This window comes from Maylandia zebra, linkage group LG9, assembly GCF_041146795.1.
Source record: "Maylandia zebra isolate NMK-2024a linkage group LG9, Mzebra_GT3a, whole genome shotgun sequence".
Lineage (NCBI taxonomy): Eukaryota > Metazoa > Chordata > Actinopteri > Cichliformes > Cichlidae > Maylandia > Maylandia zebra.
Window position 1 is genome coordinate 37,578,201 of NC_135175.1, and position 18,138 is coordinate 37,596,338.

At 46.3% G+C, this 18,138-nt stretch overlaps 1 protein-coding gene across 11 annotated transcripts in view; it reads right to left on the reverse strand.

The window, feature by feature from the left end:
- LOC101480758 (receptor-type tyrosine-protein phosphatase mu) overlaps positions 1 to 18,138 on the reverse strand; it is a 222,954-nt gene that overhangs the window by 192,247 nt on the left and 12,569 nt on the right. The gene's annotated exons all lie outside the window — the stretch shown is intronic.

The following is an 18,138-nucleotide window of genomic DNA, read 5'->3' on the forward strand; positions in this document are numbered from 1 at the left end:
ATGATCATTAATATGCAAAAGGACCATTGACCACTGATCAAAGATCATTGATCAAAGACCACTGATCAGTGGCCATGAGTACCATTCACAGAGAGTTGGGGAATGGCTGCAATCACAGCACTCCTCAAACCAGCGTTCCTCCCTATCCAGGATGTGTACATCCTCATCATTGAAACTGTCCACTGGCCTGTAGGTGTAAATAGACTGAAGAGTCCTGGCCTGACGAGGTAGCTCTTCTGTTTTGTGCCTTCCGCACAACACTGTTTGGTTTCCCCAATGTATAAATCATGGCAATCCTCCTGGCACTTTACAGTTTTTCACTGCCAAGCTGGCTCCCAAATGGCAAGGACCGGGTGGTGCAGCAGGTTGGTCCAGTAGTTTTGGAGGATTTGGGGGAGGATATGATAGTCCATGTCTCAAAACTAACACCTTGTTATCCCACAGCCACACAACTGGAGGAGCAACAACAACACCATTTGAAAGAAATATTCGAGGAGGAAACTGTGGATGAGAACTTTTTGGGCTTTCCAGACACCAGCACTAATACTTTGCTAACATCTGGGTATCCCGAGGAACGTAACAGCAAAACAGGCGGGGAGGATCAAAACAAAAACTTGCTGACATTTGTAACCAATGATGAAGAGGAGGACACATCACAGCACGAAGAACTAATATGAAATGATAAAAAATAATAATATTACTCAGGCTAGAAGTCGCTTTTCCTTAGGGGAGGAGTGTGGCGATCACCAGATCCAAGTCCTGTCAGCAGCTGATGTGGTTGATTGTTGGTTTGGTGCTGCATGGTACTTTTAGTTTAATGAGCTAGACTGGCATGAACAGGAGAGGGTTAGGGTTTTTTCCTTTGTTACGAACTTGTATGTCCATGTGTTTGTTTGTGCAGGTGTTGTGTTTTTTCTATGTTAATTTAGCTGTGCCAGGGCCCTGTTCCGATTGGTGCGTGGACATACTGCCCCGGCGTGATTGGATCCAGCTGGAGGACCCGCCCATTAAAAGGAGGCTGGAGTGCTACAGCGGGAGAGGCCCTCGCGTTTCTCCTCATCACCCAGCAGTAGTCCTGTGGTAGCCGCTGGCTGCAGTATACGCTTGAAAGTTGTGGAAGTGGAGTGGGTAGGGGTGAGCTGCCATTTCTTTTGATCACCCGTTTTCTCCTGTTTTGAGTTAGTTAAGGAGGTCAGACTCTGTCTTTATTTTTGACTTTGTTTTGGTAAGGTCAGGGGTGCGGGATTTGTGTAGGTTTGTTTTGTTTATTGTTTTGGCCTTGGCTCACCCTGAAGTGTTGACACTCCCGTTTTGGTTCTCTTTATTCACATTGTAAATAAATCACCTCATATCTAACGGATTGGTTTCGTGTGACTGCTTGGGTCTTGGGGGGGAAGCGAGTGCCTCGCTCATGTTATGGCCTGGCCCTAGACGGGTCGTAACACCTTTATAAATGAACTGTGTTAACTGATCATTCATGAAAGGTCAAACCACAGGTGAAGGTGCAGGTAAGGATCACCTGCAGGACACTGCTGAGCTTCAACACTCATGTTCTCCCCAAAGGAAGTAAACAGCTAGAAGACAGAGGGGTGCGCTTGATTTACAACACTGTTGCTCTGACACCGTCCACCTTTACTCTGACAGCAGCACTGTACGTCAGCTGTATTCAGTCCGACTGAAACATGTTCTCACATTGCTCTCGTTTCTACATGCGTGGAAGCTGCTTACGGCGAGCTAGTCTGACGCTCGCCGTCTTCCTGTCTGTCCGTCCCGCTCCGTTTGTTCGCCCTCATCTCATCACAGAAACAAAGCTGAGAGTTTCAGAGGGATCACATGCTGTCGGGCATTCTTCTTCTTCGCCTCGACAGGAAATGACACAAACACACACACACACCTCCAGGGATCTCTCTCTCTTACACACACACACGCAGTCTTTCCATCACATTCCACACCCTCTTTGTGTGTGTGTGTGTGTGTGTGTGTGTGTGTGTGTGTGTGTGTGTACGCTGGTAGAGTGATGAGAGAGAGAAGAAAACGCTGCCTGAGGGTACACACACTCTGCCTTGTGTGTATGTGTGTAGCAGGTGTAATTAATCATAATGTTCAGTGATCGATCGCCTGCCCTCTTTATTCTCCGGTCCTCTGATCAATAACTGTTAATGGTCCTCTCCTAAAACTTGTACAGGAGTTTTAACCCTTTACAGACAAACCCAAACTAAAGTCTAATTTCAAAGTGCACACCTGTGTCAGTGTCCAATCAATAATCAATAAAGATCACACTGATCTCAGCCCAAAGTAATCAACTAAACCAGGTGTGTCCCGCCCACACACAGGTGACCCAGCTGGTCTTGATAGATAATGTCCCCGTTCATAGCACCACCTGGTTCAAGGCTTAAAGTCTACATGATTAGGGGTGTGGCCTTTACTTTCTAAGTAAATATATTTCTAAAGGTGCTCCTGACATGAAACGTTGGTAACGAGCCATCAAACCACCGATGATCTTATGTGTAAGCTCCACACAAGATGTCACTTATGGAAGCTGCAGAAAGACTTGAATCAGAAAAGCTCTAAGTAATGCACTGGTATGTATCCACGCTCACCACAAAAGACTGCAGAGCATCCAAGAAGGCAGAGCTCGAGTTTGATTGGATGATACTGATCAGCAGGTATCTGTGACTGTGTGATGCTACCATTCACTCTGAAGGCGGCTAAATGTTACCAAACCATCCCCCGACCTACCCAACAAATACAGGAGGACTGTAACGTAGATCCCCCCTCGTGTGTTTAATAAAGTCACACAGTGGGAGCTGTAGCCCACAGGCCTGCTGATATGATGGAGGCGGGTATAGAGATTGAAAATGTGACGTGATTCAGGGGTAAAACCACAAAGGATTCTGGGAACTCGTGGCAAGAGGTACTAGTGCTCGCAGGCTTTCAATTGAAATCAATTACACAGCGATAAAAAGAAACACAAAAAATGGCAAGAAGCTGTTGTATTATTAACTGCAATAGCCGGTCGCATGACAGCCACGGGAAGCCGACGGGTAAAGAGATCGATTGTTATCGGATTACGTCGTTGAAGAGAAATAGTTCGAGCCATGTTTCCGAAGTAACAAAGAGGCGACGGGTGGCCTGGATTGCAGCCATTCAAAGAGCAAATATAACGTCCCAGAACACTCCAGCTCACAGGTTAGTCTGCTCCAAGCATTTCCACAAAGGTCAGTCTTCTGTTGTAGTTAATACGTCATTTTTCTTAACTTAATTGGTGATATAGGTTACAAGCAAGTCTGGCGCTGAACAGAAATTGTCGTGCTATGCTCCTTTATTTATTGTGCATAAACAGTGAATTATCCTGACACAATATTGCGTTTCGCTTCTGTTATTATGGTACATTGACAAAAACATATACTTTTATTCACAGGATAAAACAGGTTTTTTTGTATCACTAATTGCCCAGTACGATTACAGCATACAGTATTGTTGTCACTGCTACATTTCTGTGATGAACCAGAAATTATTTCCACTACTAATTAATTACCGTTGAGCTCAAAGGTCCTATTAATAAACGGTTAACGAATGTGTATTTATGAAGACGATTTGTGAGACTGGTAAACTTTGTTTGTACGATGGTCTTTCTTTCGGTGCATTTCAAGGTCCTGCACCCATCCATCGGTAAACTGTACCTGGGCTTGTTGCAGTGACCTGAAGTTACTAAACTTCATGAGTGTATGCACTCACTCCAAGAACCGTGTAATTATAAATCTGAGCGTGGTGAAAGTTGGGGAGCACGCTAACGTCTTTTGTCCACTCTGTGCTCGTAAGGGTCTGACCCTTTCACTCCTTTGATTTTTTCCTCGTATCTTTCCTTTGACTTTTCATCAAGTCCGTCTTTGTACGGACCGGCATTGTTCTCCTTCGTTTTGTACATAACTTTTTGGGGGGGCAAAGAAAAAGCAAGAAGGTATTGGAACCGGAAAGGTTTTGCGGTGCTGCAAATGCAAACATTTGATGCTGTACTTGGATTGTTTTGCCACTAGTACCCGGCATGCAATGCGCAAAAGTCATGTTGTCTGTCAATCTCTATTTAGACTCGGGTTCAGCTTATCAATGGTGAGACAGTGAGTTTATTCTAAAAACAGAGAAGAAGAAAAACTACAAACCCGCCAATCAGAGCACAGGACAGAAGAAAAAGTGAAGAATTAAAAAAGAAAAGCGATGAAGAATCTAAGACAAAAGATCAATGAACCATTTAAAAGACAGAGAAAATGAGAAAGAAGAAAACTGAATTTAACCAAACAATAAATAAATAACTGAGATAAGGTGAGAAATATCCCGACGACGGGACAGAAATAGAGCAACTGTTGCAGTTCAGTGAATAACGAGCAAAAACAGGAAGACAGAAACTGAGACGACCTCACGTCACTCGCCGTTTCATGTTCTATCTGACTGATAAGAAACCATCAAACACAGGAGACAGACAGAAGGAGCAAGGATTTCTGCTAAAGAAAGAGAAAATGACACAAGGCGAGGAAACATTCGAAGAATCCGGAGGAGAAACAGCTGGAGGAGGCCGGCAGTCCTCCCTCCCACACTCGGGCTCTGAGCTCCGCCCGCGGGAGCAGCCGGACTCCTTCGGACTCCGCAGAGATCTGATAACATTTCGCTGATCTGCTGGTGGGCCGGATTAGACCCCTGCTGCTGCTCTAATCCAGCCTAATCTGTCAGCAGCCAGCCAATCACACACAGCGAGGGCTGGCGCTGCGCCTGGGTGGAGCCACCCTCGCCCTCCTCTCCCTCTCTCTCTGAAGTATGCGAGGCTGAATGAAGCCATCTGGTACAGATTAGGAAAATGACTCGTTTGTGGTTTTGTCTCTAAAGCTCCTTCAGCCTCCTCCTCCGAGTTTTTATTAACGACTCAGACTGAAAGACTTTATTTAACTCTTTGATCCTCGAATGTGAGAGCAGCTAAAGTGAACAAACTTTATTTAAACCAGGAGACGTGACAAAAACCTTCTCAGAGCAGCAAGGCGAGCTGCATGAGGCCACCTGAGACTGTTCCTAATAAAGAGGCCACGGCTTGGTCCTGGTTGATGACTCAGCACGGCCGACTGCTGTGAGCTGGGCACCGTGCTGAGGCGCAGGGCCGGGAGGCGAGGCGCAGGGCCGGGAGGTAAAGCTTGACGTTTATGTCAAGGCTCGGCTGTGTGGCAGACAGGAGGAGGACCCAAACGCAAAACTCACAGACACGGGGATGAACTCAAAATCACAGCTTTAATGCTGGAATGGCAGAACATAGGAAATACAAAACTAAACTGGGAAAAGTAAACTAACATACGCAGAGAGACACAGGGAGATCCACACAACATGAGGGACGACGTCACACTGAACAGAGGGAGACGCAGACAGAAATACACAGAGGGTTAACGAGGGAAGTGGGAACACACGGGGAACACAGGTGACACTGATAACCATAACGAGACAGGGCGGGGTGAACTGAACACTGACGGGAGAGGTGAAACAGGAAGTACAGGAGGAGAGAGAGCACGAGTAGAACACCAACGTAACAGGCAGGGGAGACATGGAATAAACACGAAAGGGGACGAGGGCTCATAAATACATAGAGGGCACACAGGGGGAAGAGAGAGCACGGGGAGAACTTAGACATAATGGGCAGGGGAAGCATGGAATAAAACATAAGGAGAGACGAGGGCTCACAGATACACAGAGGGGCACACAGGGAGACATGAAGGGCAAGGGATCAAAACTAGAAGCCATAGAATAAATCACACACAAGTACAATAATACGAAAATCACAAAGAACTAAAAACGCTGGGTCAGGAGACCCAGGACCGTGACAGTTTATCCTCGAGGCCAACGAGCTTCCATTGAACTGTCTCCTCAACGTCGGGGAGACGAGGAGCTCAGGGTAGAGCTCTACACCAATGAAAGGAGCAGCTGAGGTGATTCAGTGTCGCTGCTTGGACACTGCTAGCGTAATGGACAGGTTTCTGATGAGGCTCCCACACAAACACAAAGCACAGGATGAAGCATTGCCACATATGCTTCCAAGCCAAAGACTGGAACATATGATGAAGCATATCTTGCCTTTAGCTTCACCTGGTAGGTATCCCGACAGAATACAGTGGGGCAAAAAAGTATTTAGTCAGCCACCGATTGTGCAAGTTCCCCCACCTAAAATGATGACAGAGGTCAGTAATTTGCACCAGAGGTACACTTCAACTGTGAGAGACAGAATGTGAATAAAAAATCCATGAATTCACATGGTAGGATTTGTAAAGAATTTATTGGTAAATCAGGGTGGAAAATAAGTATTTGGTCACCTCAAACAAGGAAAATCTCTGGCTCTCACAGACCTGTAACATCTTCTGTAAGAAGCTTTTCTGTCCCCCACTCGTTACCTGTATGAATGGCACCTGTTTGAACTCATCTGTATAAAAGACACCTGTCCACAGCCTCAAACAGTCAGACTCCAAACTCCGCCATGGCCAAGACCAAAGAGCTTTCGAAGGACACCAGGAAAAGTATTGTAGACCTGCACCAGACTGGGAAGAGTGAATCTACAATAGGCAAGCAGCTTGGTGTGAAAAAATCAACTGTGGGAGCAATCATCAGAAAATGGAAGACATACAAGACCACTGATAATCTCCCTCGATCTGGGGCTCCACGCAAGATCTCATCCCGTGGGGTCAAAATGATCATGAGAACGGTGAGCAAAGATCCCAGAACCACACGGGGGGACCTGGTGAATGACCTGCAGAGAGCTGGGACCAAAGTAACAAAGGTCACCATCAGTAACACACTACAACGGCAGGGAATCAAATCCCGCAGTGCCAGACGTGTTCCGCTGCTGAAGCCAGTGCATGTCCAGGCCCGTCTGAAGTTTGCCAGAGAGCACATGGATGATACAGCAGAGGATTGGGAGAATGTCATGTGGTCAGATGAAACCAAAGTAGAACTTTTTGGTATAAACTCAACTCGTCGTGTTTGGAGGAAGAAGAATACTGAGTTGCATCCCAAGAACACCATACCTACTGTGAAGCATGGGGGTGGAAACATCATGCTATGGGGCTGTTTTTCTGCCAAGGGGACAGGACGACTGATCCGTGTTAAGGACAGAATGAATGGGGCCATGTATCGTGAGATTTTGAGCCAAAACCTCCTTCCATCAGTGAGAACTTTGAAGATGAAACGAGGCTGGGTCTTCCAACATGACAATGATCCAAAACACACCGCCCAGGCAACAAAGGAGTGGCTCCGTAAGAAGCATTTGAAAGTCCTGGAGTGGCCTAGCCAGTCTCCAGACCTCAACCCCATAGAAAATCTGTGGCGGGAGTTGAAAGTCCGTGTTGCTCGGCGACAGCCCCAAAACATCACTGCTCTCGAGAAGATCTGCATGGAGGAATGGGCCAAAATACCAGCTACTGTGTGTGCAAACCTGGTAAAGACCTATAGTAAATGTTTGACCTCTGTTATTGCCAACAAAGGTTATGTTACAAAGTATTGAGTTGTATTTTTGTTATTGACCAAATACTTATTTTCCACCCTGATTTACGAATAAATTCTTTACAAATCCTACCATGTGGATTCATGGATTTATTTTTCACATTCTGTCTCTCACAGTTGAAGTGTACCTCTGGTGCAAATTACTGACCTCTGTCATCATTTTAGGTGGGGGAACTTGCACAATCGGTGGCTGACTAAATACTTTTTTGCCCCACTGTATGTTTCCCCTGCGTCGGCAGCACGCGCTGGGCTCTCCAGATCACAGGATCCCACATTCTTGATTTGAGTTCACAAACACTTCTTATAATGAAATTTTGGCAATGTTTGCTCTTTATACAGTAAAGTTACAGCGGGATACAAATAACATCAGGCTGATCCTGCCACAGTTTGTTTCCCTGGTTTAAATCACAGACAAACAGCATCCCACAGCTGTTTATGTTTTTGGACCCATTTTGCACAGAGAGGCATTTTTTGACAAATGTATTGTGTTGAATATTTTTACGAAGTGAAAAGAAGAAAGAAAAAAAACTATAGGTCAAACAATTACAGGATAAAGGTGGTTTATTTTATTGCAACCTGTAACTTATTGCAGTTTACTTTTCTGTGTTTAATTGTTTACTGCAGTGGAGTTTGAATATGGGTAAAACAAAGGGGGCCTAGCACCAACACTTCACTGGAGCTGAAACAAGTTTAACTGTGAGTTTGATTTTAGGGATGAAGCAGTGATTGGATCAGGAAACGGAGTGATGTCAGCCTCAATGAGCACCCCGCCCTAGCAAAGGAGATCTGTGTGTGCTGGACGAGGGGGAAAAGCATGAGTGCCTCGACAAAAAAACAAAAACAAAGAAGAAGAAACAGTGAGACACGGGAGAGCTGAACAGACCACGTGAAAAGAAACCTGATCTTCATTTTTCAACTGTGTTGTGTTTCTGGATGATCATGTGATCTGAGACTGCAGAGAGGATCTGAAACCTTCTGACTGTCTCTCTCACTCACACTCACACACACACACACACACACACACACACACACACACACACACACACACAGAGTCTGTTGTTCGGTAGTACCACTGCTGAGTGATCAGAGGAATGTTAAGTACGCTGCAGCTTCAGGAGATTTTCTCTCAGACTGACTGCAGGATCAGCGAGCGGCTGAGTCACGCTTCACATGTGTGTCAGCACAAACACACAAACACAACAAAAACAACAAAACTCAAAGACATTAAAGGAACCACAGCTTGAACCAACCAAGTTTTAATCTGGACATTTATTCCAGAGTCCAGGTTATCTAAAAGCTCAAGATCAGACCACACATGATAACAGCATAGGGCTGGGCGATATGACCCAAAATTCATATCTCGATATTTTTTAGCTGGGTGGCAATATAAGATATATATCTCGATATTTTTTAAAGCCATAAGTTAAGAACAAAAAGAGAGTTCTAGTCACACTGTGTCCCAGATGTCACACAGGCATTTTTATTTACATACAGCATAGATTTACATGAAGAAATTACTGAAAAATAAATTATCAGCATTTATTAAATAATCATGCTCCATAAATAAAAGAAAACAATGTTGTTTTTGTGCATAACAAAAAGCTCATAATTGTGCAGTCAAAATGTAAACTAACAGACGCTGAGCATAACAACAAAGACAGATTTCACAGCTGCTCTGTTCCCAACTTCTACTGCGTGACTGACAGCCTTGAGTTTGAAATCCGCTTCGTAACCACGTCTCTTAACAGGTGCCATTTATGGTCCTTATACACACACAATACGGTAATATTACGTCGAAGTACAGAACGTATCACTCCGCGAGGCTCCAGACTACGGTAGCCGTAATCCTCCGACAACCCATCAAGCGCTGCAGCTCCGTAGCTTACCAAAGTCGTAAAAAATTTTGACAGATTGCTGAGCGCCATGTACCACCTAAAATCGGTTCGCGGTCAGTAAGCACAACCAGAATTCATACATAAGGCGCACTGTCAACTTTTGAGAAAATGAAAGGATTTTAGGCCGTGCAGCCCCTGTGGGCTGCATGTCATTAGCGTGGTTAGCTCGTTAGCGCGGTTAGCTCGCTAACACGTTGACGCCGTCCAGCCCCACAACTCGCTAACGGAGATTTGCCGTGTCCATCTGGTCGCTGCCTGTAGGTGAAGCTATGGGGGAGGGGGAGTTGTATTCAGTGAAGGAGAGGCGAGGCCGAGTAACGTTGCTTAGAGACAAAAGTGGACAAAAGAGAGGCAAACTTGTGGCTCCACAAGTATAATTATAACGTAACATAGACTATATCGATATAAAGGATATTGTCACATCTTATATCTCGTATGAAAATATATCGATATTTTTTAAAAACTCGATATATCGCCCAGCCCTATAACAGCATCAGATTTATACTGCTGCATTGTTCTAGCCAAGCTTTTATTATGAAACCTGATATTTTATTTTGAAAAACAGACAGTGAGCTGCACATGTAAAACAACACAACAGCTGGAGGAGCAGACAAAGCTCAGCAACACACACCTTAACACGGGGGGTGGGTGTAGGTGGGATTAAAATCACGCTGGTCGTCATCATTAATGTCACATGATGGATGAAAATGGGACTTTTTCCCTTCATCTCTCACTGACCCAGATCAATCGTGGACCTTTCGACTACTACCTCTGATGCTGCCGTTCACCTAAAGCTTTAGTTCTGGGACTCTTTAAGCTTTGTACTTCATCCACCTGAACCCTGATGAATCTCAGGACTGTTTCACTGAGGTCATCGGTCACTGCATCACATCATCTGAGAGTCTTTGTTTCAGCTTTTGAACTCTCGTGTCTTTATGGTGATCTAGACTTTCACAGGCTGATCTCTTTCTACACATCAAACTGGTACGTTTCATAATAGAATAGAATAGAATCGCCCTTTAGAATGAGAATAAAGAGCTATTCTATTCTATACAGACTCCTTTAGGGTATCTGCAAGCCACTTTGCAACCCACCTGACAGCACAGAGTGTGGAGGTCACAGATCCTCAGAACAAAGTCTAATGCTGTCCTGCTTCCATCTATCTCTGCTTTATTTAAAAAATGAAACGTTTTCATAGTTTGTTTTTTCTCTGATTGTTTTTTGTTTCATGGGGTTCATAACGACGCTCATGCGTACGCTTGCTGGGATATGTAAACAGTGTAGGGATTAGCTCACACTGTTGTTAAAATGCTAGTTTGATATGTTTTGCAGGCTTTAGCGTCTCTTCTGTTAGCTTCAGTCTGCACACTTTGAGCCTCTTTGATTGATTTGCTGACGTGAAACAGACAGCTTTACCGATGCTGTTTGTTTCACGTCACAGATGTTTGACCACAGTACAGCAACACCATACATGGAAACACTGCAAGACTGCGATTGCTGTTAAACCTTTGAGTTTAATAACGAATCAGATCGCTGATGGGAGACAGAACACGAAGCATTGCTGTCCAGAGTCAGATTATCTAACGTACAGTAAAATAACATGCTTTAACTGGAGACTGAGCAGTGAGGCTGGACTCACACTGGGAGATCCATGCTGTGAGACATTCACGACTCACCCCCCTCCCCCGTCCTAATGGCCCTTACAGCTCATCTGCGACCGCCAGGACGGAAACCGGCTGGTGTTTCCTGCAGAGGTGACCCCTTCGTCGGGATCAGGCTCGCCGTCACGCTTCCTTCTCAGGAAGCAGCCGTTTCTTCCTGTCTTTGTCTGCCAACCACACGCATGCGCCTGTCTTCCCATCAGTGCGAGGACCCTTGGTCACACACTGACCCTCACAGGGCCCTCTGTGAGCTCCCCCACACACACCCCAGACACTCACACCAATTATCAGAGTGTAACCAGCCCTGCCTAATGTGTATGCTATTAGCCTCGGAGTTAACCGTTAGCATGTAGTGATGCTAACACCCCACCGAACAAAACCCAGAGACCTGATTGGATGAGACAGGACAGGCTGGGGCAGCAAGACGCGCTCCCAGCAGGCCCCGAGGCTGTCTCACACACACACACACACACACACACACACGCTGATGGACAGCTGCAGCCTGTGGTGTCAGTGGTGGCATTTAGCTGGTGACACACACACACACACACACACACACACACACACACACACACACACACACACACACACACACACGTATACAGTGACAGTGAGGCTGAAACAAGATGGCAGCAAAAAAACAACAGACTGTGTGACGGGCGAAGACAGACACGAGAAAGAGGAGGAAGGAGGTAAAATGAGGAGGAGGAGACGTGCTCCCCACATGAACATGAGCTCAGCGCACTGACGTCTATTAAAAGGAACTCTGATTAGAGACACAAACACAGACCACACCCAACACACACACACACACACACGCGCACACACACACACGCGCGCACACGCGCACACACACACACGCGCACACACACACAGTGAAATACCTCCACAGATAAAAAGCTCCATGCACTCCACTGTAGTGTGTGTGTGTGTGTTTCCATGTGTTTCTGTGAGGATCCATGTGTGTTTAGACTTTCTAAAGACTTCCACATGCATTCTGTTCTCTCTCTGTGTGTGTGTGTGTGTGTGTGTGTGTGTGTGTGTGTGTGTGTGCATAAACTGTGATCTCCAGCAGAAACAGTAACCAGGCGCTAACAGCATTAGCGTTTGCACAAGAGCTTACTCGCCTCAGGCCAAACATGAATAATGCAGCAGTCAGCCCAAAGCCTACGGGTGTGTGTGTGTGTGTGTGTGTGTGTGTGTGTGTGTGTGTGTGTGTGTATCACTGCTATCTGGCTGTACTCGAGGCTGTCTATATGACGACGGTATTAGAATAATATGCTAATTACTAATAATTACTCTGTAAAACACACACACACATACAGATTCTCCCCCTGTTCCGCTTCCTTCATCTTCTGCTTCCTGCATTTCTTCCTCCCTCCAGGTTGTAACTCTTCCCGGCGAGGATGAAGAGGAGGAGGAGGGCAGCTGCTGGACTTGACACTCGGACTGATCCAGACCTGAAGTAGGTTCCTGAAGGATCACACGGACAACCGAGCAGCCAAGAGAGGTCAGAGGTCAAGTGGCGGCCCTGCCACACCAGTCAAACAGGCGCTGGTTACTGAACAAACCCAGAGGGAACCGGAAGCAGAACCTCTGTATGTGTCAGCACGTATGCATGGAAGGCGAATCACAAAGAGACGTGAACTTTCCAGTGAGAGTGAAAATGCAGACAGGCAGAGTTACTCCTCCAGGGTCCACCTGTGTGTTGTGTTTGGGTCTGCAGGGGCTCCTCAAACTCCTACAGGCTGACGTGAACCTGCTCCATTTCACTCATCAGTCAAGATAAACACGTCTTTATCCTGGTTATGACACGTTTCCTTTTTACTAACACAGCCGGGCTCCATTAGAGGAAATACCAGCCATACATGTGGCTACTGCTGCTTTTGAAGGTCTGTAGGACAAAGCTGCCTGATCCCACCAGACCCCTGGACCAAGGTCCACCAGAGTGGAGATGTTTGTCCACACAGCACAGCAGCAGCTCCTAGCAGCTGTCAGCAGGGGGAGGAGCAACCAGACTGCAGAGCTCACAGAGCTGTGATGAATACTACACACCAAAGTGGGCCAACGTTCCTCCACAGTGACATGACACACTGACACACAGGAAACCATCACTGCCACTTCCTGCTGCTCAGCGAGGCTCTGCCAGCTCGTGGGTTGGACCCTCAGCACCGAACTGTAGGTCCCTCAGTTCAGACTGCACAGTAGTGATTATTATTATTAATACTGCGACGGTCTGCAGTGAGTGTGTGTGTGCGCAGCGATGGCCAGCGGAGGGTTGAGTGTTTCCGTGTGTCCGCTGTCTTTCCTCATCAGTCATACCGTCCACTCTGGAGCCAGAGGACAGCTGCTGTCACTCAGTCTTCATGTCCTCTGTGAACTACATCAGATCTGTCACCGCCAGTCACTGCGAGTCACAGCAAGTCACAGCGGCACGTCCACGCCCGCCCAACGCTCTGCACAAAACTGAAGCACCCAGCCCACCTGTCTCTGCTTAGTGACACTCGCCACAAATTCTCACACATGCTCTCAAAACCAACAAGGACTCCAAACACAAAAAACTGATCCAGAACTTTGGACTTTCTGGACCACAATGAAACTGAGAGAAGATCCTGCTTCATCTCGCAGCCAGTCTGAGAGGGTCCGTCTGGACCAAAGCAGCATTCAGGTGTCCCTGAGCCTGAAAAATAATCAAGGTATTAAAATGTGAGTGATAACGTCACAAATGCGCAATGATTACATATCTGAAGGCTGCAGGTGACCTGACCGAGCTCCGCCCTGGGACAGCTGGGCAGCAGCTCAGTCACCTACAAGCTTCACTGCAATAAGCAGGTGGATGGACGGACAGACAGAGTTCTCCTGGGGTGTCCGACAGCGCTTTGTTCTGGTGTTTGTGGATTTCTTTTGAGGCTGTGGGTCGCCACAGAGACATGTGCAAACGAGGGTTTCAGTTAAAAATCCAGATAATCCAGAGAGCAGATTAGAACATTTCATAACCCAGAAACATGGAAGATTAAGGTCCAGATTAAAGTGCATCCCAAGAAGGAACGAAGGGATTCCTTATTGGTCCGTGTTTCCTCACGTCTTTGTCTCTCTTGTCTGACCTCAGCTGTCCTGGTTATCCTTCACCCTGTAACAGCACCGGTGCATGATGCAATCAGTATGCACTTGTACCTGAGCTGGTGCTGCAGCCCTGTGTGTGGAACCAGACATGTTTCCACAGAGTGACCCACTGAAATCATCATCAGCCCACAGCACACCGCTGAGAACCTTTTCGGTCACACCCACCAACTCTAACTCACCTTTTGCCACTGACCAATAAACTAGGTCATCACCTGACAGCAGTACCAATACTACACCACGTGTACAAGTAGCCAGAGCATCAGCACTAATGCAGCATGGCTAAAGGCCTTCCTGTGTTTACACGTATAATTGAACTTTATTTTCTTCTGCAAATTAGCAAATCTAAATATAGTTTAGTTCAACATGAGAAAATAATTTTTTTGTGATGTTATGTTCTAAGTTGAAGGCGTTGTATACGTTTTTGTTGTTCAAATTTAGATGATGAGGATGTAAACCTGAAGGGGTAGGGCTAAATAAGTATATACTTCTGCCTACTCCTTTTCAAACAACTGCATGGAATGATTTTATGAAACGTTGGTGAATGTATATGTTTGAAATAAAAAAGAACTGAGTTGAACTAAAGCTCAAAGTGAAAGCTCACTGATTCACAACATTTTCACAATAAAAGCTGGACACTGTGAAAAATCTGCATTTTTTCAGTGTGGGTGGCACTGATGCTTAAAATGAAGTTTTGAAACATGATGAACAGATAAAGGCTTTTTTTTTTTAAACCGCTTTGAGTAAAAGAGAGGAAATAACGAACTCTTAGTAAAAACTGTGGTCTGTAATTAAAACTCTGAGAGCACATATTAAATAAAACAGCATGACGAAGCGTCTCCTTCTGCTGGGCAGAAACTCTGCGATTTTTGGCCCTTTTTGAGCCGATTTTTCAGTCGTGTGACCGTTTTGGTGATCGGCCCGAGTTTGGCCTTCATCGTGCGTCGTGCAGTATACACGGGGTAACGAGAAGCGATTAACGCCTCACGACCAGCTCCCGATCATCAATTGCTTGGTCGTAGGAAAATCAAACCTGTTTGAAATCCACATGACCGTTGTGAGTGTCACTGTAGCCACTCACACTGCGCACACGCAAACACGTAAACGTTGGTGAAAAGACGGAGCAGCACGGCAGCGTGTGATCTGGACACAAGCGATGGAGGCACTTGTAGAACTTTGGAAAGCTCATCCGAGCCTTTTCGATGTGGCCTCACAAAATTATCACGACCACAACAACCATGAAAATAGTTGGATTTACATTGCTGCTCAATCACAGCTGCCTGATTTTTCATTAGCAATTTAGCAAAGTTGATGGTGGTGTGTGTCTGTGTGAGTGAAAGACAGAGAGGGAGAGCGAGCGACAGATTTTCTGTTATGGACGCACAGTGTGAGCACTCAGGTCGCATCAGAGCATCAGGCCGTATAGTGTGAGGCCCTGCATCGTGACCTACGACCTTCTAACCCCTGCGAGTCAATCGTACAGTTTGAGCAGAAGCTGAATAACGCGACTGAATGTATGCCCAGCTTTAGTCATCCTGGGCACCTTCACAGGTAGGGCCTCTCGCAGGGTCTCTGTATGGCCAGCAGGGGCAGCAGAGAGAAACGGTTCCATTAAACACTAACGTTTTTCATATCAGGCTTCCAGGATCAGGTGTGTAGTTCAGGAGCGCACAGACAGGGGGCGCTGCTCTCACAGCAGCAGACACACAAACAATCCATCGAATAAATGAAGGAGAACGGCTCACAACCACAGGAGTGAGTAAATGCTGAGGATGGCACCTCCAGCTCACGAAGAGCACACCACAGCCTGAACCAGCCCCCATCCTCACACCCTTCCTCCCCCCAGCACACAGAAGGTCATCTCCAGCCTTCAGCAGGGGGGTGGGAGGGGGGGGGGTTATCGTTCCGCCTGGCGGAGGCAGAAAAGGTCTCGTCCCCCAGGAACCACACAACGGACGGATGCAGCGCACAGCCGGGCGCATCAACACAGCGCATCAGTGTCGGCAGTCAGAGAGCTGCTGTGATTGGTCGACTGATGGATGACCTCACGCTGGTTTAAGTGTGACTGAATAAACATGTCTGTGAAGGTTCTCAGTCATCCAGGTCATCGTAGTCAAAGGAGCTTGCAAAGAAAAGCGTCTGGACTTCTTTAAGTTACTTGAAGACGTTTCACCTCTCATCCGAACTCATCAGAACTGAAGAAGCTTCTCGGATGAGAGGTGAAACGTCTTCAAGTAACTTAAAGAAGTCCAGACGCTTTTCTTTGCAAGCTCCTTTGACGACTGAATAAACAAAATAAAAATAAACTACAGAATAAATTAATACAAAAATAAAACACAAAGCGTGTTTCTTTGTAAAGCGCTTTTTAAATTTTTTTAATTTTATTTACTTACTTACTTTTTTATACTACTACTACTACTGCGTACTACTACTACTAGTAGTACTACCACCAGGCACTTCCATCGCCTGGATGTGCCTGCAGCTCCCTGACGGTGCTGGGACTTTAATGTAACTGTGCTGCAAGGCAGGCCTGGGGGGCACTCAGACATGGGCCTCCACCTGTGAGGCTGATCCTGGGTCAGCCTGTCTCTCCTTTCTTTCTGCTGCTCATAGTTTGGTGCAGCATCAGAGGCAGACGGAGGAGTTAGCGAAGAACTCCTGAAGCGTTTGTTTGTCCTCAGACTGATTATCAGGACTAAAGAGCATTTTTAGAAATGAAGCTGTGAGCTCATTACTCTGATTTCATGAAACTCACAACGACACGCAGGCTGGACTAATGAGCTGTTCACTGCCCTCACAGCGAATTTAATAACACTCTGAAAACATTTTATTCTCATCCTCTGCACATGCACAAAATATACAGCCTGCATTGTACCACCAAATATATGAACACTTACATGGTCTGATGCACCAGAGAGCAACGGGGGAGCCAGAGATTGAACCACCGACCATCCAATCAGCAGATGATGTTCTGCTCTACCACCTGAGCTACAGGTGTATATTCAGTCAGAGAAGCTGTCAGCAGTGTTGGTGCTGATTCGCTGTCCTTCCTCTGTGTTTGAAGGTTTTGGACATTTGAGCGTCTCACTCAGGTTTGAAGGAGGTGACACGTCCTTCAGCTGGTGACAAATTTAAAGAAAATGAGTGTTTGCAGTAACTGTAGAGGAGTCGAGGAGCCTCAGGCTAGCTGTTGCTTCAGGTCAAAGTGTGTGGATGTGCAGACGACGCTCTTCTGTTTCAGACATCAGAGAAGCGAAAGCTGACCCATCGCGTTGGTTCTGTGAGGAAGTGCTCACGACGGCTGCGTTTCACTCGGTTTCCTCGTTTTGGAGAAGAAACTGAAGGTTTTCTGTTTATTGGTCTGCGATGTGACATCACGCAGAGCAGGCGTCACCTTGGCTCGTTTCTAATAACCCTGGAGTCGTCTGTGTGTCCTTAACGACTAAAATAAAAACAAGAATCTCACTTTTTTCACTTAACTTTTTACTGTAAAGCAGCTTCATGGTGTGTGTCATGTGCCCTGCATGTCAGAAAGACAAGGAAGCTCCCAAAAGCTGTTCTGACTACAAAGTGATATTTGCTGCGTTGTCAGGACTGATGACGAGGCTCAGGCACAGGAAGAAGGTGAGGAGGACGAGGGGAAGAGCGTCAGGTCAGCTGCTCGCGCCGACATCCTGCGGCCGATATCTGCTGTGAATATTTCTTCTGTTTGAACTTCATGCTCTGCCTCTTTAGTCCCTGTTTTTGTGCTGATTGTGGTTGCTTGACACACACACACACACACACACACACACACACACACACACACACACACACACACACACACACATTCATTTAATCCCCAAAACTTTGATGGTTTCCCACAGAAACAAAGAATCAGGTCACATCAAAGCGCTTTCACCTACAAACGAGTAAGACGATCACAGAGCTCTAATCTC